We start from the raw sequence: 23,661 nt of genomic DNA, 5'->3' as shown, positions 1-23,661 counted from the left end.
ACACAATAACCAATGAGAGACAGGGGTTTATAAAGGGAATACAATTTAACATAATGGGAAACAGGTGCAAACAATCAGGACAAACTAGACAAACACCGAAACATAGATCGGTGGCAGCTAGTACTCCGGGGACGACGAACGCCGAAGCCTGCCCGAGCAAGGAGGAGGTGCAGCCTCGGCTGATTCCGTGACATTATGGAGATCTCATGAAGGAACCATAGTAGCACCTAGTGTGTTGCTCAACCTACTGATAACTGATGTGCATGGTTTTGACCATTGCGCAAGGGGGGAGATAATAAGGAAAATTAAAAAACAAGGATACTGGTTTCCATACCTACAGGCAACAATAGATGAGGCATTAGGAAGATGTGAGGTGTGTGCACAAAACAATGTAAGGAAAGGAATAACAACGCCTATAGGGCACATACCAGTTCCTGAAGGACCATTTCGACACTTAGTCATGGACTATGTAGATATGATAAAAAAGGTGAATGGCAAAAGGTACATGCTAGTGATCATAGATAGATTCAGTAGATGGGTAGAAGCGGTACCCTCAGCAGATCTAGGATCAGGAACAGTAATCAAATTTCTAACCAGAGAAGTAATACCCAGATTTGGAATACCAACAGAAATCTGTTCGGACAATGGATCAGCATTTATTCAGAAAACAGTGAAGCAAGTATTACAGCAGCTAAGGATTAAGCAAAGATTCGGGTGTTTGTATCGGCCGCAATCTCAGGGGATGGTTGAGAGAATTAATGGTACCCTCAAGGCTAAACTGAATAAAATCTGTGGCAGTGCAAAGCTCAATTGGGTGGATGCACAACCACTAGCGTTGATGAGTTATCGCATGCAAACTAACAGAAATACGCATCTAACCCCGGATGAAATGCTTACGGGTCGACCCATGCCAGTGCCAGTTCTAAGAGGGCCCTACAAAGGACCCTCATTGGAACAATTAGAGATGGAACTTAAAGCATATGTAAGACAACTAACTGCTATACATAAACTGATCTATCTCCAGGAAAAAGGGTGAGAACCGGAACCTGGACCAGAGGAGCCAGGGCCAGTTATTCCAGGAGATCGAGTCTACATCCGAGTGTTTCACAGGAAGTGGAACGAGCCCAGGAGAGAAGGACCATACACAGTGATCCGAGCGACACCCACAGCAGTACAGGTGGAAGGAAGCACGGCGTGGTACCATCTGAACCACTGCACCAGGGTCCCGAAGAGAACCAGTCTGCCGTCGGCGAGCCATGGGGAAGCGGAGGATGTCGAGGCACCAGATGGAGTCCAAGAAGAAGAAGCAAGCACGAGTCCAAGTGCCAAGGTCGAAGGACAGCAGGCACTCCCTCCTGAAAATCCGGAGAGTCGGGATGTGGGGCCTGATTATGTGGGGAATACTGCTGATAGGATACCTGCCATGGCAGATGCCCCAAACACAAGCAGAGACCCAGGGAATGGAGGGACAACAGGAGAAGGAGGAGGAAGCGATCTTTCTACCATTGAGGAAGGGGATTTTCCCACAATTGACTTCTCTGCCCTCACATGGTCCCCGACAATTTAAGAACTGTGGAATTGCTCTAACGGTAATAGCAGTTAACCTAGGAGAGATGGTGGTGAGTCTGCCTACAACTATACAAAATTCTAGAGATAGTCTTACTGAGCCAGGAAGAATTGTTGTTGTGAATAAAGAACAAGTATCGTACACAGGATGGCCTAGATTGGGGAAATGTCAGATTGAAGGATATGCAATGTTTAAAATAAAATGCCAAAAAAATCATTGTGTAGAAGTTGAGCTAAAAGGGAATGGACATGAAAAAATAATGGATATAAAACAAGCCAAACATCTCATGATTTCGTCAGTACTTAAGAAATTGGTTCCTGAAGCTAAAATAAGAAATATAATAAAAAAGCATGTACCTTTGGAAATAGCTCGAACCAGTATTTCTATTCCAGCCCAAGTACTGACAGCTATGGAAACTCAAAAATCCTTTTCAATACGAAGGATAAAACCTCTGCCAGAAAAATCACTTTGTGGGTGGGCTAATCATCAAACAAGAGGAGAAGTAATCTGGGTTGAATATGGCTGCCAAATAGAAGTTAACAAAGGAGACACTAGTTGGGAAATTACCTTAAAGGAATTGACTCAAGAAAATAATGCAAAGTACATATTGGAAATAGTTAGCACTAAAGTGTCAGAAGGGAATAGTATAACAACAATGGACATTGATCCTATTTCCAAACACCAATCTAGACAGGAAGAAGAACCTGAAATAGTTAATGTAACTATGACCACTACCCAAGGACCACTAATTACTATAGCAGTTGAACCAACAAAGACAGGATTAGGAAAAATAGGAACAACTGGGTTTTTTCGAAATGTATGGGATTCTTTAACTAATTGGGGAAATCAGGAAAATAGACAATCTACCTCAGCCCCAACAGTAATACCGAAAGTAATGAAAGCATCAACAAAATTAGAAAGGCTATGGGAGGGAGCAATGCAAAATGATTGGTACAAATGGGCACAATATTCAGCTAAAACAATTAATAGAAAAACTAATTGTTTAGTATGTGCTCCTTCTCCATTAAAAAATAATTGATAGTAATACCAAATCCACACAGTTACAAGGACTGTGCTAACTTTAAACAAAGCTACTGTCATCTTAAAAGATGAGAAAGGCCCTACTGTCCTGCAGAATGTTTATCATTTTTGGGAAATCCCTATCATTACAGATTCTATAATCAAGTAGGATGGGGAGAGTGGTGTAAAAAATTAGATATCAGAACAGAGCCCAGAAAAACGGAAGCACCGGAAAAATACCGTATAGATTATAATCAAAATTATGAATGAAACAATAAAACGGATGGGGAGCACGATTTGGGAAAATGTAAGGGAAAGTGTGATACCACATGGCACCTAAATAATGATATGTCCTGGAATGCAGATACCCCCTACAGAGCAGTTTATCAGGCAGCAGGATCAAGTACTGGGGTAATAGCTACAAATGGAGGGCCGGGTGACCCTGGGGAATGTGAGAAGCAAACACTGGCAATGCCATTGATTTCTCCTTATGAGGATCAATCGGTGGCAGTGGCAGATTTCTTTTGGGTATGTGGAGAACAAAGGATTAGAGCTACTTTGCCTAAAGGATGGAAGGGAGTATGTGCTAGAGTACAAATGCTTCAGGAGGTGGTTATATCAGAGTGGGAGGTAGACAAAACAACAAATAGGGATGCACAGAATAGTAATAAAAGGGTAAAAACTTCATATGAACATGACCCCAATGTATATTTAGATGCAATAGGTCAACCCAGAGGAATTCCAAAGGAATATAAGGCAAGAGATTAAATTAAAGCAGGATTTGAATCAATATTTGTCTGGATTTCAACCAACAAAAACCTAGAATGGATCAATTATATTTATTATAATCAACAAAGGCTTATTAATTACACAGAATCTGCATTATCAGCCCTAGGAGAGCAAGTACAGGCTACCAGTAGAATGACATGGCAGAATAGGCAGGCTCTAAACTGGTTATTAGCGGAAAAAGGTGGAGTTTGTGTTATGTTTGGAGATGAATGTTGTACTTTTATCCCCAATAATACTGCCCCGGATGGTTCATTCACTGAAGCAATGACTAAGCTCAAAGGACTACAAAAAGAGGTTAAGGACAATGCTGGGCATGATGCTCATGTTTGGGACTGGATGGACTTAACTGTGGGAAAATGGGGTGCAATGTTTACAAAAATGGCAATAATGATAGGAATATCACTTGTAGTGATGGGAGTAGTGTTTTGTTGTATACTACCTCTGTTAAAATCACTTTTGATTCAAACCACAGTAAAACAAATGACTCTACAGACCATTGTTACTAGTTCAGCCAAATAAATACACCCAGTTCAGGGAGCTCCAGGACAGTATGTAAATAAATATGGGTAATCTTGTAATGTTAAAGGAGGACCAATGGACTGTCCATTTGGGAATCCTGAATGTTTGTATGGAGTTGTTCCTGGGGGTGGATGGGCTTGTCATGGTTACAAAGCCCAATAGAAAACTTTGGAGGTTAATTTAGAGGAAAACCTTCCAGACTTGTAACCAAAACCTGACTGGGCTCTGGGTCCTCATCAGGATGGGTCAAGTAATGAGGAAGATATATTGGTTTAAATATATGCATGTAAAATGTAACCACATATGGCAAGGCTAAGAATAAGTAAATGCACATGCTTTCATTCATTTTTAAAATTAATCTTTGTATTATTGGGACTTTGTTGGAAAGTCCCAAAGGGGGGATTATATAGAGATATTTTATGTATCATTAAGGCAAATGTAGGGAGTTGCCAAAGGTAAAATATAATAAACATGTTTGATATTTTATATTCCAGATGCATGCTTAAATAAGGAATATAGTCAATGCAGTATGTAACTGTGATTTAATGTATGTATATTCTTTTTTAAGAAAGGGCCTGAGCCAAGCAACCAATAGAATGAGAGGCTTCATATAGAAAAGTATTCATGACCTTTTGGAGTGGACCATGTGTGACAGCTGGACGTTGAAAGAGAAGGGTGGCGCAGAACTAAAATAAGTTAGGAATTTGCCATAGGGGGAGTAACTGTATATGCCATGTAAGCATGTTTGTGCATTTGTGTGTGTATAAAAGGGAGCTCTAAGCCTAAGAGAGACAGTTGTTCCATGGAACTGCTCGGCTTTTGTTATTAGATAATAAAAGTCTAATTTTTGGATTTCTTGAGAGATATTTTTGAGTTGACTACTTTTGAGTCAAATATTTCTACCACAACTCATACTTCATAAATCTATGAATATGTATATTTGGCAATATATTTGGTGCATACGGCCCAGTACATCACTGGGGCCTGGCTCCCTGACATCCAGGGCCTCTGTACCGGGCGGTGTCGGAGGAGGGCCTTGGAGGTGGTCGGGGGCTCCAGCCACCCAGGTCATGGACTGTTCTCTCTGGTACTGCATGGCAAGCAGTGGCGATGCACCAAGTCTGGAACCGACACGTCCCTGAACATCTTCTACCCCCAAGGCCTAAATAGTTAGTTAAATAGTTAACCAAATAGCTGACCTTACTATCTGCATTGACCCCCTTTTGCACTAACTCTTTTGACTCATCACATGCGCTGCTGCTACTGCTTAACATCTATCCTGTTGCCTAGTCACTTTATCCCTACCTATATGTATATATCTACCTCAATTACCTTGTACCCCTGCACACCGACTCGGTACTGGTACCCTGTGTATATAGCCATTCTATTTTTCTCTCTGCATTGTTGGGAAGGGCCCGTAAGTAAGCATTTCGTTGTTAGTCTACACCTGTTGTTTACGAAGCATGTTACAAATAAAATGTGATTTGATTTGACAAAACTGTGCATGTAGAGTGGAAGTGAAAAAAACATCTGAAACTTGGGCAATAGACTGTCGGAATTTATTTAGAATTCAAGGCACACTTAACCAGCATGGCTACCACAGCATTCTGCAGCCATACGCCATCCCATCTGGTTTGCGCTTAGTGGGACTATCATTTGTTTTTCAACAGGACAATGACCCAACATTCCTCCAGGCTGTGTAAGGGCTATTTGACCAAGAAGGAGAGTGATGGAGTGCTGCATCAGATGACCTGGCCTCCAGAATCCCCCGAACTCAACCCAATTGAGATGGTTTGGAATGAGTTGGACCGAAGAGTGAAGGAAAAGCCACCAACAAGTGCTCCTTCAAGACTGTTGGAAAAGCATTCCAGATGAAGCTGGTTGAGAGAATGCCAACAGTGTGCAAAGCTGTCATCAAGGCAAAGGGTGGCTATTTTGAAGAATCTCAAATATAAAATATATTTTGATTTGTTTAACAATTTTTTGGTTACTACATGATTCCATATGTGTTATTTCATAGTTTTGATGTCTTCACTATTATTCTACAATCTAGAAAATAGTAAAAATAAAGAAAAACCCTTGAATAAGAAAAAAATCTATATATATATATATATATATTAATTTTTTTCTCATTCAAGGGTTTTTCTTTATTTTTACTATATATATATAGTGGGGAGAACAAGTATTTGATACACTGCCGATTTTGCAGGTTTTCCTACTTACAAAGCATGTAGAGGTCTGTTATTTTTATCATAGGTACACTTCATGTGTGAGAGATGGAGTCTGAAACAAAAATCCAGAAAATCACATTGTATGATTTTTAAGTAATAAATTTGCATTTTATTGCATGACATAAGCAATTGACCCATCTTAAATGCTCTTACTGAGGGAAGGAGGTTGTTGGCCAAGATCTCGCAATACATGGCCCCATCCATCCTTCCCTCAATACGGTGCAGTCGTCCTGTCCCCTTTGCAGAAAAGCATCCCCAAAGAATGATGTTTCCACCTCCATGCTTCACGGTTGGGATGGTGTTCTTGGGGTTGTACTCATCCTTCTTCTTCCTCCCAACACGGTGAGTGGAGTTTAAACCAAAAAGCTCTATTTTTGTCTCATCAGACCACATGTACTTCTCCCATTCCTCCTCTGGATCATCCAGATGGTCATTGGCAAACTTCAGACGGGCCTGGACATGCGCTGGCTTGAGCAGGGGGACCTTGCGTGCGCTGCAGGATTTTAATCAATGACGGCGTAGTGTGTTACTAATGATTTTCTTTGAGACTGTGGTCCCAGCTCTCTTCAGGTCATTGACCAGGTCCTGCCGTGTAGTTCTGGGCTGATCCCTCACCTTCCTCATGATCATTGATGCCCCATGAGGTGAGATCTTGCATGGAGCCCCAGACCGAGGGTGATTAACCGTCATCTTGAACTTCTTCCATTTTCTAATAATTGCGCCAACAGTTGTTGCCTTCTCACCAAGCTGCTTGCCTATTGTCCTGTAGCCCATCCCAGCCGTGTGCAGGTCTACAATTCTATCCCTGATGTCCTTAAACAGCTCTCTGGTCTTGGCCATTGTGGAGAGGTTGGAGTCTGTTTGATTGAGTGTGTGGACAGGTGTCTTTTATACAGGTAACGAGTTCAAACAGGTGCAGTTAATACAGGTAATGAGTGGAGAACAGGAGGGCTTCTTAAAGAAAAACTAACAGGTCTGTGAGAGCCGGAATTCTTACTGGTTGGTAGGTGATCAAATACTTATGTCATGCAATAAAATGCAAATTAATTACTTAAAAATCATACAATGTAATTTTCTGGATTTTTGTTTTAGATTCCGTCTCTCACAGTTGAAGTGTACCTATGATAAAAATTACAGACCTCTACATGCTTTGTAAGTAGGAAAACCTGCAAAATCGTCAGTGTATCAAATACTTGTTCTCCCCACTGTATATATATATATATATATATATATATATATATGGTATTTCTCTTTGCATCCAATATATTTTGATATTTTTTTGGTTCTTGAATATGTTGAGTCTTACACGTGTCAGTAAAATGTAAACAATCTGCATTTGTATTTGACCCTATAATGTTGCAAAATATTAAAATTCATATTAAAACCTTTTATTTTTTTGAGTCACACTCAGCATTAAAGGGGAATTTCAGGATTGTACAACTTCATGTTAGATGGTTCCTCACTGTGAAAGTAGTCTATGTGTCAAGACAAAATGTAATCCATTGGTCGGTTTTCTCTATACAGGAACTACAGACTTCAGTTAACTTTAGCCACACCTAGCTAAAAATCTATGGGAATGATAGGGGCAATTTTCATGGCCAAATAAACTCCATATTTGGTTTGATGCTACTTAAAGGTGATCGTTCCATAAAACAACACTGCACAATTGCCCTATCACTTCCATTGATTGTTAGCTATTGGTGGCTAAAGTTAGCATGCATTTGTAGTGGCTGTTTCCCAGACACAGATTAAGCCTAGTCCTGGACTAAATATCTCTTTCAATGGGAAATATTTTTAGTCGTGATCTAGGCTTAATCTGTGTCTGGGATATATGGCATCACTAAGCAATATCTTGCTGTAAAGTAGGCCAACAAATTAGTGCACACCTTAAATCTTTAGATTGCATACAGTACATGGCTGAAAAAGGTTGGAAACGTTACAGAGGAAGTGATGCATGTCTTTCCCCTAACCAATCAAGTCATTCTTAGATTTTAAACAGCCCACAATTATTTTCATTTAGTCAGTCAGTCTTTCATAGTAACAAAGAGAAACATTGTTTAAAGCTACAGTCAGTCCATATCAAGATGATCAGAATCTACCTTCTTTGGGGACTTCTCTCTCAAGTGTGTAAGTGCATGTCCTGATCTCAAATAGTATTTTACTGAACAGTAAAATTGAAAATCGGTAAAGAATAACACTATCTTATTGGAATGTCATATCTAAAGGTAATGAAATATATTCAGTTTGGACAGCAATGTGACCGATATAGCGTCAGGCAATTTGAATTGCAGTAGTTTGATGACTTACTGCTATGTTATTCATAGGCTGAACATTGTCCATTTCCATTTCAAATTGACATCTGATAACATTCACATTTTGGCAGACCTGATTTAGACTGAAGATGCTCCTCAACCAATACCAGTGACTACACGTCTATTTGGAGACACTGTATCTTTGCCATGTCCCAAAGCGGAATCTCAACAATTCCTGTACTGGTACAGACAAACTGTTGGCCAACTGCCCAATCTTGTCGCTTCTGTATCCTATGGATCAGAACCTGTACTTAAAGGAGAGTTTAAGAACCCACGTTTCAAAGTGGAGGAATCTGAATATGTGTATAATCTCATTATCAGAAATATCAGCACATTAGATGAGGCAACATACTTTTGTGGAATGGGGACAATATATGGGATGAACTATGGAAATGCAACATTTTTGGCTGTGAAAGGTAATTTAATTTAAATTGTGTATTTCAATGTTCACCAAGTGTTTTTGTATATTGCTATTGTCGTATCGGATGAGTGGTGGCCAGTTATTGCTGTCAACAAAGAGTCCGTTTATGCTGCATCGTGTTAGAGGCTTTTATTAAAATCACGAGGTTACAGCATAAGTTACAGGTGACATGACACCCGGAGAGTGACGCCTCAGAATGGCTGCTCGTTCTGACTTTCTTCTTCGTTTTCCCCCCTATTTATAACAATGATGCTCCCTCTTCTGGCCAATCCCCAGTCTCCCCTGTCTACAACACACTTCCGGTCTGTGGTATGTGACGTTACACTAAAACATATACTAACATAAACAACATTCCATTTCTTCATGAAAAACATTTAACAAAGACATAATCTTCATATACGATATTCCCCCCTTCGAGACGAACAGTCTCGAAAACAAACAGAATAGGATTATGACTAGTAACAATTTATCTTATTGAGTAGGTTTAACATTAAACCAAAAACATTCTCCTCTAGAGTGTAAATACCTTTCTATGAAATATGAATAACTGTTTATGAAGTGTGAATACATCACTATCTTTATGAAGTGTGAATACATTACTATGAAACATGAACAAATCTCTATGGAGTGTAAGAGCGAAAAACTGTCCGGCAACCTTCCATCCATCAATCAAGACAGTAAAATTCTCTCACGGTCCCTCTGCCCCAGGCAACCACCTTCGGTACTCCAGATAACCTCATAAACCATGTAAATGCATTTGAAACTATGATGCAATTAAATACACATGTAAGCCCCTGCAAACAAAATCCTATCCAAAAACATCCACTTGTAAGGCTGGTCAACCCATTGGACCGTACAGTGAACCTCTCCCTGCCTAGCCTCTCTGTCCCTAAACATTCACGAAATAAACAAAAACATCTAAGATCCTCACATGTATTCAATAACATCAAACATCATTCTACAAAAATTAATACCTAAGAATATGACACAAATTATGTATTACACATGTCTATATTTCATTGCAGACACTGGAATGTAGTCCACTACACTTCATCTCCCCGTAGTCTCCTCTTCCAATGGACTGTTGATGATGGAATCAGCCACACCCTCCTTGTTTCATCTCCTCCAGTCATATTGTCCCTTCATATTGTCCCTTCCTATTGTCCTTGTTTGAGTCACATGTTCCCCCAAATGCTTCTGGAAGAAAAGAAAAGAAACGACCAAACAGTATCTTTTGCAAAACAACCCTTTCAAATTAACCATCAATATCCACTAAGAATATAAAAATGATATATAAATGATGTATGAATCACATAAACCCATTCCCCCCTTTGATTCATAAATCATACCAACATCACCCTAATATTGAAAAAAAATTGAAAAATGATCAAATAATCAAAAATGATATTTATCCATCAGTTCCACTTGTCCATCTTTATCCAGATCAGGAACAGTCAACACCGGCATCTGAGTGTTGTCTCCAGGCATCACTCTCCAACCTATCTCAATATCATAGCTTTCTCAAAGATCAGTAACAAATTACAAACATCACACAGTGTTATCAAAGCTGCCATTAAATGTAACCCATCACTGCCCCTACTGGCCTACCTGATCTTGCAACCAAATCTTCTCAGATCTCCCAAACACATCCCTTATATTCTTCAATGCATATATAACTATCTGAACTAAAAGTATAACTATTATCATCAATAGGATCTTCCCAAATGTTACCCCATACCATGGAAAAAGTCCCCCCTTCTCCCTTAGATTCATCCTTCAATGATAGGCTTGAAGACTATGACATGTAGCCATGTCTGTTTTCATCCAATTTCAAATATAGCTTCAGATTTGTGTCCGGTGCTACCCCTCTTATAATGGTAAAAACTTCATATGGAAGCTTCAACGTTGACATGTAACAACATCCTGTCTATCCATAGGGTAAGAATATATATGCTTTATCACCACAAACCCTCTAAATATCTCTAAAATTCCCCATAGTCACATTGTCAGGCAAAAGCTAATCTTTTAACCATCAAAGTCCTGCTGTTCCTACTACCTGGAACATAAAAAGTAACATATTTCTCATTACTACCCTTAAGGTCATGCTCCCCAAAGTTATCATATAACATCACAATCTGATATTCCCATAAACATACCCCTTACCTCATATGTTTTATTAGAACAAAAACAACTTTTAACCCTCAATGGTTACACCTCAAATGCTTCAGTTACGCTGTTACCTGATTTTACTTTACCATCCAACAAATTCACACAAGTTAATTCACTTAACCCAATAACACCTAAACCTAGGCTTAAACAAATGTTTTGACAACGACATTATTTTATCTGTTACTGATTGTTGCTGATACCACAGTCATGACAACGCATAAGATTGACACATACTTGATAGAGGTCGAACGACCGTCTCTAACATGTTTGACTGGAATTCTAACCAGACATGGACCCTCAAGATTCCTCCCTGATCTTACAGAATGAGCTGCTGGAACCAAAGATTCCTACCTGCCATCTATCTCTAATTTTCACAACAGAAGAATCAAACCACATGCATATAGTTTCTCTCTTCCATAACGAGCGGTACTGATCAGATACCTCTCCTTGTCTGTCATTAAAATCAAAGACCTCATCCTGTCCTCCATGATAAATCTATATTCTCTCTACTACTATCTGTTCTCCTATTTTAACCCTATTCGTCTTGCTACCCCCTTTAATTTCAGAAAAGTTGTCGGTGTCATACTTCCTACATTTGCTTATTGCCATCGTATCATTAATCCCTTCCAAAGTTACCATTAAAGTAGTTGATGTATTAACCTTAATGACTTCTAGTGCGAAAGTTCCCGTTATCCTCTGTGTATTATCTACTGTTGGAGTGGCTACTGTAACCTACTCCTCCTGAACTCCCTCAATGACTGTGGAGGCTACAACAGACCTCAACTCTTCCATCATAAGCGTTACTTTATGAATTACATAGCCTTTTAACCAATAATTCTTAACCGGAACAAATTCTAATGCTTGCACTAGATAAGTACACATATATTCTCCCTGACCTTTCTCTGTAACATTATGCCAAATAAGTGAACAGTCACTCCTAACCTCTTCCACTTCATATCGTTGTACAAACTATCCCTCCTTTGACTAGGGGACACCGCTTCTACATCTGGTCCTGATAACAATACTTATTCTCCATAATTATCTCTCCATATGGGAGGAACGTCCCCATCCTAACCCTAATAAGTATTCTTTCCCCTAAAATTGGTACTGGAGCTATTGGTTCCCTTATAATCAAATGCGATATATTTATGGCTTTAATAACTATCAATGTTGAAAGAGTTAAATTGCTTCTCACTGTTGTTTTAATAGACTGAAGTGTTAATGTCCTTATTGTTGCTTCATCCATTTTCCCCAAAGAAAAGTTGTCTTTGCTTGTACTTCCATCTATCACCACTAGTGTCACTTTTTCCCCACTCTCAGTCCTTTCTCTAATCCCTGACTTTCAAACTTTTGATTATAAAAATACACCTATAATTACCTTGATCTTCCTACTCTAAGATGTCCTTCACCACTGTTCTCTCTCTTACTACTAACTTTGAAACTTAGCTTACTGTCTTAGAGTTCCTTCCACCTAGTCCTCCTAACTTATTTTAATCTAATCTTTTCTCTCATAACCTTTAAAAACCTTTTCCACTGATTTATTCACAAAATCCCTTTACCACCAAATTTTAGAATACGTGATTGAGAAAGTTCCCCACCTGCTTCTGACTTTTTTACACAGACTTGGCAAAACGACTAAACACCTTTTAGCCTAGCCTGAAATCTCTTAGTGTAAGAATGTAACCCAGAATAAACAATGCATCTCTTTCCAATACTGCAATAACAGTATCTTCTAATATTAGTATCTTAAGAGTAATTAACTGTTTTACTACCTCAAATCCCTATCCTAATTAGTTAATTTTACATAGTGAGATGTTTAACCTCTTTAGGCTGAACCCAGATAAGTTTTTACACTATTCACTATCACTTCTAATGGTCGGTTTTTACTTCAATTGTTAGCTATTTTCTCTTCTTCTCTAATCGATGCTCTCAGCTGACACCCCCCTTCCGGATCTTCTAGGCACTAACAGGTGATCTTCACTTGCTCCTTTATCTTCCTCTGTTGTTTTCTCCTGACGCATTTCCATCACAGGTAAAGTACCCAATCTGTCCACAATTATAACAGTCTTCTGAAAGTTGCTGGAAGTGTAGCTGAAATCTTCCTCCTTCTTCTAAATCTTCTCGTCCTCTTCCTCTCCAATTCTGTGTCTGTCCAGAAACTGGCTGTGGATATGGAACATCTGGTACCCCCCTTGGCTGGTACAATTGCATTTGATATTGTTCAGTTGAAGCTGTAACAGTGATTGTTGATTTGGTTCATTCTGATTCTTCATAACCAAAGCTTCTCTTCTCCACCAGTTGTATGATTGAGTTTTCTCAGAGTTTCTTCGTCCTGTTCTTTGTTGTTCTCCAATTCTTGGGATCCTCTCAGCAGTTTCTCCTCTTCTGTATCTTCAGCTGTGTTACTTCTTCTAAACTATTTGCTTTATCCAGGCATGATAAACATCGGTCTATATATCTATTTCTTCTTTGCTAGTCATTGTAGGATAAAATCCTCTTGAACATAAAGCACCTTTAATCTCCAAATCTTCATCGCTTTCTTCATCTTTGCTTTCATCAGAGATCAAATCTCGTGTATCCTTCTTCCTTCAACTTCCATCAGAGATCAAATCTCTAGTATCCTTCTTCTTTCCTCTCTTGCCAACTTCCTTCTGATCACAGAGTCATCTCCACCCATGACCTCTTCATCATCACTCATCTTCATCATCCTCATCTTCTTTAAGTTCCATCCTCCTTAACCTCCCTCTTTTCTTCCAGACATCACATTTTCTTCCTTCTGGAGTTTTGGATTCATCTTCATCGTCGTTTCTGCTTGTCCTCTATCTATTATTCATCTTCATCTCTTATGCAACAATCACCCTCCTGGATGATCACCGGAAGCTGAGGATAAACATCCCTAAGCTCTACTTTTTGCTGAATCCGTATGTGAGAAAGGTGTACTAACTTCTGCCATTAGTTTCTCCTAACACTACTTTAGTTAAAGGATTACTATTTTTCCCCTATATCAACCCTTTTATATTCCTTTATTGTGAACTATTTTATATTAGCCTATATAGCCTATGGCTTCCCCACTGTAATTATTATTTTTTAAATAAATCAATTAAAAATCATGAATAATTAAAACCAATTTGTATTCCTATATCACCAATTTATCAATTAGTGTTGGCTATCTTACCACAACCCATCAAATGCAAGTAAATGTAAGTTAGTCAACTTCAAAGCAATCCCAAAAACAAAGCCTCTAACCCTTCAATACTACAATTCCCATAAACCCCCTTGCTCTATAGGCACCTAATTATCTTAAATTTACAGAATAATGTCAGTCCTTGATTCCCAACACAACTCCCATCAAACCCCAGTGATACAGAGCCTCCAAAATGAAATTTTTAATGAATCATTTGCCAAGCCTATGTAAAATTGTCATAACATCACATATTTTGTTAGGATGATTTTGTGAACTAGCCTGATCTGATCCTCTGCCGCGTCACACCTTGTCATGTGACGCACGTCAGTCACACGTTAGCCCCTCCTCTCTCCTGTCGTATCGTATTGCTCCTCTCATATGACAGAAAAACAGAGACACAGAATCACATTTTAGTAGTTAATGCAATGACTGAGTTATTTCAACCATATTCAATATTCCTTCGTTCACCCATTATTCACTCTAAGATTAACCTCAGAACTAAATAGATCGCTCAAAAACATTTTTATTTTATTTTAATCCGTCATTTAATTTAATTCATTATACTCCGTCAACATATATTTAATTTATAAATTCAATAGGTCACAAAACAAGTTTCATCTTTAACCAACCGCAGTTTAAACTAGAATACTCGTGTTAAAATCTCTCCTCTTTGTCTGTGTCCATTTCTCTGTCTCCCCCTGCAGCCCCCAGATGGGACCTATGACCTTTACCCATAATGCAGTGTTTTGTAGGCTTAGCACAACCGCATGTCGTAGTTTTAGTGCCGTAAACCAAAACGTGTCCTAATCTCATGTCATAAACTCCCCCTTTCTGTAGTGTAGTGTCGCAAAATCATGCACATGCGCACAGCCATTCAAAAATACCTTTTCACCGTGGAAGGAAGATTTTCTACTCCCTCCCCAAACAGACAGAATAACAGTCCAGCTGTACCTCCCGTTTCCCCCTTATAGTCAAACAACATTTAACAGCGCTCACAAAACATATAACCTGACTTACACACAGAGACAAGTTTAAGAGACTTTAATCCATCGCAATGGGGTCTCTAAGGATATCCATTAGCATGTAGCACGCAACACAATTAGCATTTAGCATTAGCCACCATGTACCATGTAGCATGAAACACACTCCCATTTAGCATTAACATTAGCCTTAGCCTTTAGCTAACTGCGGCCTACCATACAAATAAATATCCTGCACTGCCCTTATTCCCTTTAAACATATTTATCCTACCGTTTTTGCTACCGTGACTTAATGACCATTACACCGAGAAATCAAACCCAATCAAACATCCCGTCGGACGAGAGTCGAATCATAATCACAATCAGATAAACCCCATTAATCAGAGTTTTCCCTTTTAAAAAACCCACCGTCTGCCCATTCTATCGTTCAAACGGATTTGCCGGCCCAACATCTAAAATGGCCCCCCCTGGAGGTCTTAAAGCGGTACAGTGCCCTAAAGAATGCGCATATCTGCCTTAATTGTACACTTCAATACTTAATTCCTACCGTTTAATGCTCTAAATTTCCCATTGCCTGCCGTTACCAATGGAATATATTTTAACAGACTCTAGTCAACAGCAATAACGCCACCCGAGGCAAGGTCGTAATGGTACATCTCTCCAGTGTACACAAGTCGTATCCAATCTAACAAACTCCAAAGCGGTAAGGAAAACTTACCCTTATCTGGCCATGCTTCAAAGCGAGTTAGCTTGGCGGTTGACTGAAACAAAGAAGAGGCGCAGACCAGTCCCATCTGGGGTGCCATTATGTCGTATCGGATGAGTGGTGGCCAGTTATTGCTGTCAACAAAGAGTCCGTTTATGCTGCATCGTGTTAGAGGCTTTTATTAAAATCACGAGGTTACAGCATAAGTTACAGGTGACATGACACCCGGAGAGTGACGCCTCAGAATGGCTGCTCGTTCTGACTTTCTTCTTCGTTTTCCCCCCTATTTATAACAATGATGCTCCCTCTTCTGGCCAATCCCCAGTCTCCCCTGTCTACAACACACTTCCGGTCTGTGGTATGTGACGTTACACTAAAACATATACTAACATAAACAACATTCCATTTCTTCATGAAAAACATTTAACAAAGACATAATCTTCATATACGATACTATACATACAGTAGATGCACACTGCCATGTGTTGTAGATGTTCAGAAAAATTATAGACAATCTGGCTGCAGTATGCATAGAAAGTGGATATTCATGGATGCGTGTCATAATGGTGAAATATAAAGACAACTTGTCATTTTTGCAGACAGGTTTTTGAAATGACAACGTAGCAAAAGAGTGTAGAAACGGCAGCTAACTAACTTTTACTGTAAACAACTCTTAAGCTGGCTAGCTAAGCATTTTGGCTGACTGTGGGGCGAATAAATTAGAACAATTACTGACAAATAAATAAAATGTTTACAGGTAATTAGCAACCGCACAACTATTTTCGAACAAACAAAATGCTGTTTCCAAAACTGCCATGTGCCTAAAGGAATGTTTACCATTTAAAATTCTATGACGTCTCAACTTTACAAGCTTATGAATAATTATTTTCTCAATACAATTACACAATATAGGACACAATCACCTTTCATTGGTGCAGCGACCAGTTTCCGCCCCAGTCCATCCAGGAGACTCTGTGACTCTACAGTGTACAGTACTCTCTGAGACCTGTACAGGAGAACACAGTGTGTACTGGTTCAGAGCCGGATCAGGGGAATCCCATCCAGGAGTCATTTACACCCCTGGGAACAGGAGAGATGAGTGTGAGAAGAGCCCTGTGACTCCCTCTCCTACAAAGAGCTGTGTCTACAGCCTCTCCAAGAACAACCTCAGTCTCTCTGATGCTGGGACTTACTACTGTGCTGTGGCCACATGTGGGGAGATCCTGTTTGGCAACGGAACAAACCTGAATATTGGTAGGTGGTGAATATTATGAGTTATATTGTCGAAATTGTAAGAGAAGGTTCAGTATTATTTAAGTGGTGCATATATACAGAGTGTACAAAACATTAAGAAAATCTTCCTAACATTGAGTTGCACCCCCTTTTGCCCTCAGAACAGCGTCAATTAATCGGGGCATGGACAAAAGCATTGTCGCAAGCATTCAACACGAATGCTGGCCCATGTTGACTCCAATTGTCACGATCGTCAGGAACAGATGAGGACCAAGGCGCAGCGTTGCAGGCAAACATACTCTTTATTTAGCGTCAAATGACCAAAACAACAAAACGATATCGTGACAGTTCACGGTCTAACACAAACCGACTGGAAACAAAATCCCACAAACACGAATGAAAAACAGACTGTATAAATATGGCTCCCAATCAGAGACAGCCAGCAACACCTGACACTCGTTGCCTCTGATTGGGAGCCACTCTGGCCAACATAGAAATAGCACCCATAGAAACAAAAACACATTGATCTACACACCCTGGCTCAACATAACAGTGTCCCCAGAGCCAGGGCGTGACAGTACCCCCCCCTAAAGGCGCGGACTCCGACCGCGTCAACCAAATACCACAGGGGAGGGACCGGGTGGGCACTCCGCCTGGCGGCGGATCCGGCTCCGGGCCTGATCCCGCTCCCCTCTCCAACCCCCAAAGTACCCCTGGTCCGGTCTGGCCCCGCTGGCCGGAGCTGGACTGCACACTGATGGAGCGGATTGCTCTAGCTCCGGCGTAAAACATCTGACCAGTGCCGAACCAGGCACCAGTGGAACAGGCACGGGCCGTGCCGGACTGACGACGCCCACCACTGGCTTGGCGTGGAGAACAGGCACGGGCCGTGCTGGACTGACAACGCACACCACTGGCTTGGTGTGAGGAGCAGGAGTGAGCCGAACCGGGCTGGCGCAAACGCACCACTGACTTGGTGCGGGGAGCAGGAACGGGCCGAGCCGGGCTGACGAAGCGCACCACTGACTTGGTGCGGGGAGCAGGAACGGGCCGAGCCGGGCAGACGGGCGCACCACTGACTTGGTGCGGGGAGCAGGAACGGGCCGAGCCGGGCTGACGGGCGCACCACTGACTTGGTGCGGGGAGCAGGAACGGGCCGAGCCGGGCTGACGAAGCGCACCACTGACTTGGTGCGGGAGCAGGAACAGACCGGACCGTACTGGGGACACACACCACTGGCCCTACACCGGGATCTGGAACGGGCCGGACCGGACTGGTAACACACCCCAGTACCTCTCGCCGTGCCTCTACACCTTCCATCCCCTCTTCTACCAGTGGCCCCCGTAACCTGGCGGCCTCCTCTGCCAACCCGCTGGACCGCTCTATCGCGGCCTCCTGCTGCCCCGACGTCGTGAGCCCCCCCCCCTAAAAATGTTCTGGGGGTCTCTCCTCCCCGTGGGCCAGGCCTCTATAGTTCTCGCCCAACTCTCGCTCTTCTGCCTCCAACTCCCGCTATTCAGCTCCTCAATTGGCTTGACCCAGTCGAAGCTCTTCCTCCATTGTTCCCAAGTCCACTCTCTCTGCTCTTCACTCGGCTTGACCCAGTCGAGGCTGCCACGGAGATCTGCTAGGGATTTCCCTGGCGATGGCTCCTCGACTCGCTGCTTGGTCCAGTTTTGGTGGGATTTTCTGTCAGGTTTCGTTTTGTTGTTTTTTGATCGTGTCTCTAATAAAGAGTATGTTTGCCTGCAACGCTGCGCCTTGGTCCTCATCTCTGTTCGACGATCGTGACACCAATGCTTCCCACATTTGTGCGAAGTTGGCTGGATGTCCTTTGGGTTGTGGATCATTCTTGTTACACACGTGACACTGTTGAGCGTGAAAAACCCAGCAGCCTTTCAGTTCTTGACACACTCAAACCGGTGCGCCTACCCCGTTCAAAATAACTTAAATAAAAACACCCCCTGAATGGCACACATACAGTATATGTTTTACTGAGACCAGCAATTTGAGATGCCTGCTATGCCACTCTACTGTTCTGTAACAAAGCCTTGTGGGAATTATTCACTCATATTAGGAATTTTTGTTTTTTTCTCCATGTTTCTTCTCAGGGTGACTGGCTACAATACACTGCAGTGAACTTTACCAACAAGACAACTGGAACCAGGAGAAAGAAATGAAAGAACAGTGAGAGCATTCAGTCGGTCCACCATTGGAAGTTGCAACCTGACAGAAACAAGCAATCTTTTTTTATGGACAGCGATTACAGTTTGTTTTCTACAGTTTAAAGGAGTATAATTCCCAGAGTTCCTAACCAATCCCATATACAGTGTCTGGCTTGTGCTTTTTTGTTTCTTTGATTATTTCAGGAACCAAGAGTGAATACATTTGCAGTATGTTTAATTTGTAGTCAATTTCAAAGAGTTGACCTTTGATGACAGTTGTGTAAACCACCCTTTGTACCATTAATAAAAGCTCAATTTTAAATAATGTTATGAATCAGTCAATGTTTAATGATAAATTGGTTTGATGATTTGACACAGCCCTACTGGTACATGCTGGTACATTATAGCTATAAACACAGTATGCTGATGAATCTCAAGAAATACTGTAGAACGTAATTAACCTACATTACATACAATGTTTAAGAAGTTATGTTATCTTATTGTTTGTTTCATGGGTTACAGTTAATACCACAACAATCATACATTTAGGAAAAATTATTCAAACAAGAAAAATAAAACAATAATACAATTATACATTATTGCAAATAGAGAAAAATGACTTCAAATGGGGGCTGATCAACTCTAATTTTCTCTGAAAAACATTTAAATTGCAACAAACTTTACAGTAGAACAATACGTAAGTAAGTAATCCTTGTTGGCTTAGTCAGAATGGCTCATAGGGGCAGAAGCTTATTTCCTGATTCTATAGCGGAAGGCAGCTTGATGTACAAAGTACACCTCCTGGACAGGACACTTAACCCAATCCATCTCCTTTATGCTGGGTAACAAGCAGAGAGGCATTCGGTCCCATTTTTTTAGTAATTGGTGTGACTCGACTAGGGATCAAACCCTCAACCTTCTAATCTCAGGGTGGTCACTAAGCACAAAGCCACTTAGTTGGCTCACTGTTAAACATTATGTCTAAACAATGGGCTGAGATACAAGAGATACAATACAAGAGGAAAACATAGAATCACTAAGGAAGTCTAAAATAACAATACAATCACAGATTAAGATTTAAGGCCAAGGTAAAAAGGTAGATTTTCCTGCTTGATTTAATGACCTCAATGGTTTCTGGCCCTCTACCTGACTGGACAAGCCGTTCCATAACAGTGGTCCTCTGACAGAGAACACTCCTAGAAGAACAAGCTATTTATATTATACATTATAGTATCAGTGAGGATAAAATGTCATGACTGTCTGAATACATTATATACATCTATATTGACAAGAGTTTCTTGTCCAAACTACACACATTCCTCTGCACATAAACAACGTTCACTCCCAATCTGAGTACCTGATGTCAAAGCTGGCGTAGGGGTGGTGTGGGAATCAGATGCAGGATGCAGAAGTAGTCCAAAATACTTTATTAAAGTCCACAGAATGAACGGCTACAAACAGAGCCGGAGGCACAAGAAAAATAACGCACTCAGCGTAATAAACAAAACACGCACAATAGTGCGGACTCTCTACAGAAATAGAGCACAAACTTGACATGGAAACACCTGCTGACAATGAACAACTACACACAACCACAAGACAGAAACAACGAGAACTTAAAGGACACATAATCAAGACAAAATGAGAAACAGGTGTACCAAAACAGACCAAACCAAACGAACACAGAAACAACAAACGGTGGCAGCTAGTACTCCGGGGACGACGACCGCCGAAGCCTGCCCGAACAAGGAGAAGGAGCAGCCTCGGCAGAAACCGTGACAGTACCCCCCCCTTGACGGCCTCGGGGACGACCAGGAGGACGCGGAGCAGGGTGCGAGGGATGACCACGATGGATCTCAGTCAGAAGGGACGGGTCTAAGATATCTCTCCTCGGCACCCAGCACCGCTCCTCCGGACCGTACCCCTTCCTTTCCACAAGATATTGGAGACCCCCCATCCGGCGTCTCGAATCCAGGATGGACCGAACTGTGTACGCCGGAGCCCCCTCGATGTCCAGCGGGGGCGGAGGAATCTCTGCTATCTTACAGTCCTGGAGGGACCAGCTACCACCGGCCTGAGGAGAGACACATGGAACGAGGGGTTAATATTCTTATAATCAATAGGAAGTTGTAATCTGTAACACACCTCTTTCAACCTCCTCAGGACTTTAAAAGGCCCCACAAACCGCCGACCCAGCTTCCGGCAGGGCAGGCGGAGGGGCAGGTTTCTGGTCGAGAGCCAGACTCGATCTCCCGGTGCGTACACCGGTCCCTCACTGCGGTGGAGATCGGTGCTTGCCTTGTGTCGACGGATGGCCCGCTGCAGATGTACGTGAGCAGCGTTCCATGTCTCCTCCAAGCGCCGCACCCACTCATCCACTGCAGGAGCCTTGATCTGGCTCTGATGCCAAGGTGCCAGAGCCGGCTGGTACCCTAGTACACATTGGAAAGGAGTGAGTCTGGTGGAGGAGTGGCGAAGGGAGTTCTGGGCCATCTCGGCCCAGGGAACATACCTCGCCCACTCCTCCGGCCGGCCCTGGCAATACGACCTCAGAAACCTACCCAAATCCTGGTTTACCCGTTCAGCCTGCCCATTGCTCTCCGGGTGGTACCCCGAGGTAAGGCTCACTGAGACCCCCAAGCGCTCCATGAACGCTCTCCAGACTCGAGAGGTAAACTGGGGGCCTCAATCAGACACTATATCCTCGGGTACCCCGTAATGCCGGAAGACGTGAGTGAATAGTGCCTCAGCGGTCTGTAGGGCAGTGGGGAGACCCGGCATGGGAAGGAGATGACAGGCCTTCGAGAACCGATCCACAACGACCAGGATGGTGGTATTTCCCTGGGAGGGGGGAAGGTCAGTAACAAAATCCACCGAGAGGTGAGACCAGGGTCGTTGTGGAACAGGCAGGGGTTGTAGCTTACCCCGGGGCAGGTGTCTGGGTGCCTTACACTGGGCACACACCGAGCAGGAGGAAACATAAACCCTCACATCCCTGGCTAACGTTGGCCACCAGTACTTAGTGCTAAGGCAGTGCACCGTCCGGCCAATCCCTGGATGTCCAGAGGAGGGTGACGTGTGAGCCCAATATATAAGTCGATCCCGAACCTCGAGCGGAACGTACGTCCGACCCACAGGACACTGTGGAGGGCTAGGATCGTGCACGCAACGCCCGCTCGATTTCGGAATCGACCTCCCACACCACCGGTGCCACCAGGCAAGACGGCGGGAGTATGGGCGTGGGCTCAACGGACCTCTCCTCCGTGTCATACCGCCGGGACAGGGCATCTGCTTTACCGTTCTGGGACCCAGGGATGTACGTGATCTTAAAAACGAACCGGGCCAGAAACATGTTCCACCTAGCCTGGCGAGGGTTCAGTCTCCTAGCTGCCCGGATGTACTCCAGGTTTCGGTGGTCAGTCAAAATGAGGAAAGGGTGTTGAGCCCCCTCAAGCCAATGCCTCCACACCTTTAGGGCCTGGACCACGGCTAGCAGCTCCCTGTCCCCCACGTCATAATTTCGCTCCGCCGGACTGAGCTTTTTAGAGTAAAAGGCACAGGGGCAGAGTTTCAGGGGCGTGCCAGACCGTTGCGAGAGCACGGCCCCTATACCGGCTTCTGACGCGTCTACCTCGACCTGGAATGGTAGCGCGGGATCCGGATGCGCCAGCACCGGCGCCGAGGTAAACAGGTCCTTCAGTCTCCCAAAAGCCCTATCAGCCTCAGCAGACCACTGCAAGCGCACCGGACCTCCCTTTAGAAGAGACGTTATGGGAGCTGCCACCTGTCCAAAACCCCGGATAAACCTCCTGTAGTAATTCGCAAAGCCCAAGAACCGCTGCACCTCTTTAACAGTGGTTGGAGTTTGCCAATTACGCACGGCCGACACATGGTCAACCTCCATCTTTACCCCTGACGCAGACAACTGATAACCCAAAAAGGAGACAGACTCCTGGAAAAACAGACATTTCTCTGCCTTGACATATAGGTCATGCTCCAACAATCTCCTCAACACTCGGCGCACCAGGGCTACATGCTCGGCTCGGGTAGAAGAATACACCAGAATGTCGTCAATGTACACGACCACTCCTTGCCCCTGCATATCCCGGAAGATCTCATCTACGAAGGATTGGAAGACTGAAGGAGCATTCATTAACCCGTATGGCATGACGAGATACTCGTATTGACCCGAGGTGGTACTAAATGCTGTCTTCCATTCGTCTCCCTCCCTAATATGCACCAAGTTGTATGCGCTCCTGAGGTCCAATTTTGTGAAGAACCGCGCCCCGTGTAAAGACTCCGTCATAGTCGCAATCAGAGGGAGTGGATAACTGTATTTCACAGTAATCTGATTGAGACTGCGGT

The 23,661-nt window shown here is 42.6% G+C and overlaps 1 pseudogene; it reads left to right on the top strand.

The window, feature by feature from the left end:
- The first annotated feature begins 8,210 nt into the window (after positions 1–8,210).
- On the top strand, positions 8,211–19,247 carry LOC121538176 (annotated as a pseudogene).
- Positions 19,248–23,661: the final 4,414 nt, after the last annotated feature.

This window comes from Coregonus clupeaformis, chromosome 3 (assembly GCF_020615455.1).
Source record: "Coregonus clupeaformis isolate EN_2021a chromosome 3, ASM2061545v1, whole genome shotgun sequence".
NCBI classification, from domain to species: Eukaryota; Metazoa; Chordata; class Actinopteri; order Salmoniformes; family Salmonidae; genus Coregonus; species Coregonus clupeaformis.
The sequence above is the reverse complement of the archived record's forward strand: the minus strand, read 5'-3'. Positions and strand labels throughout refer to the sequence as shown.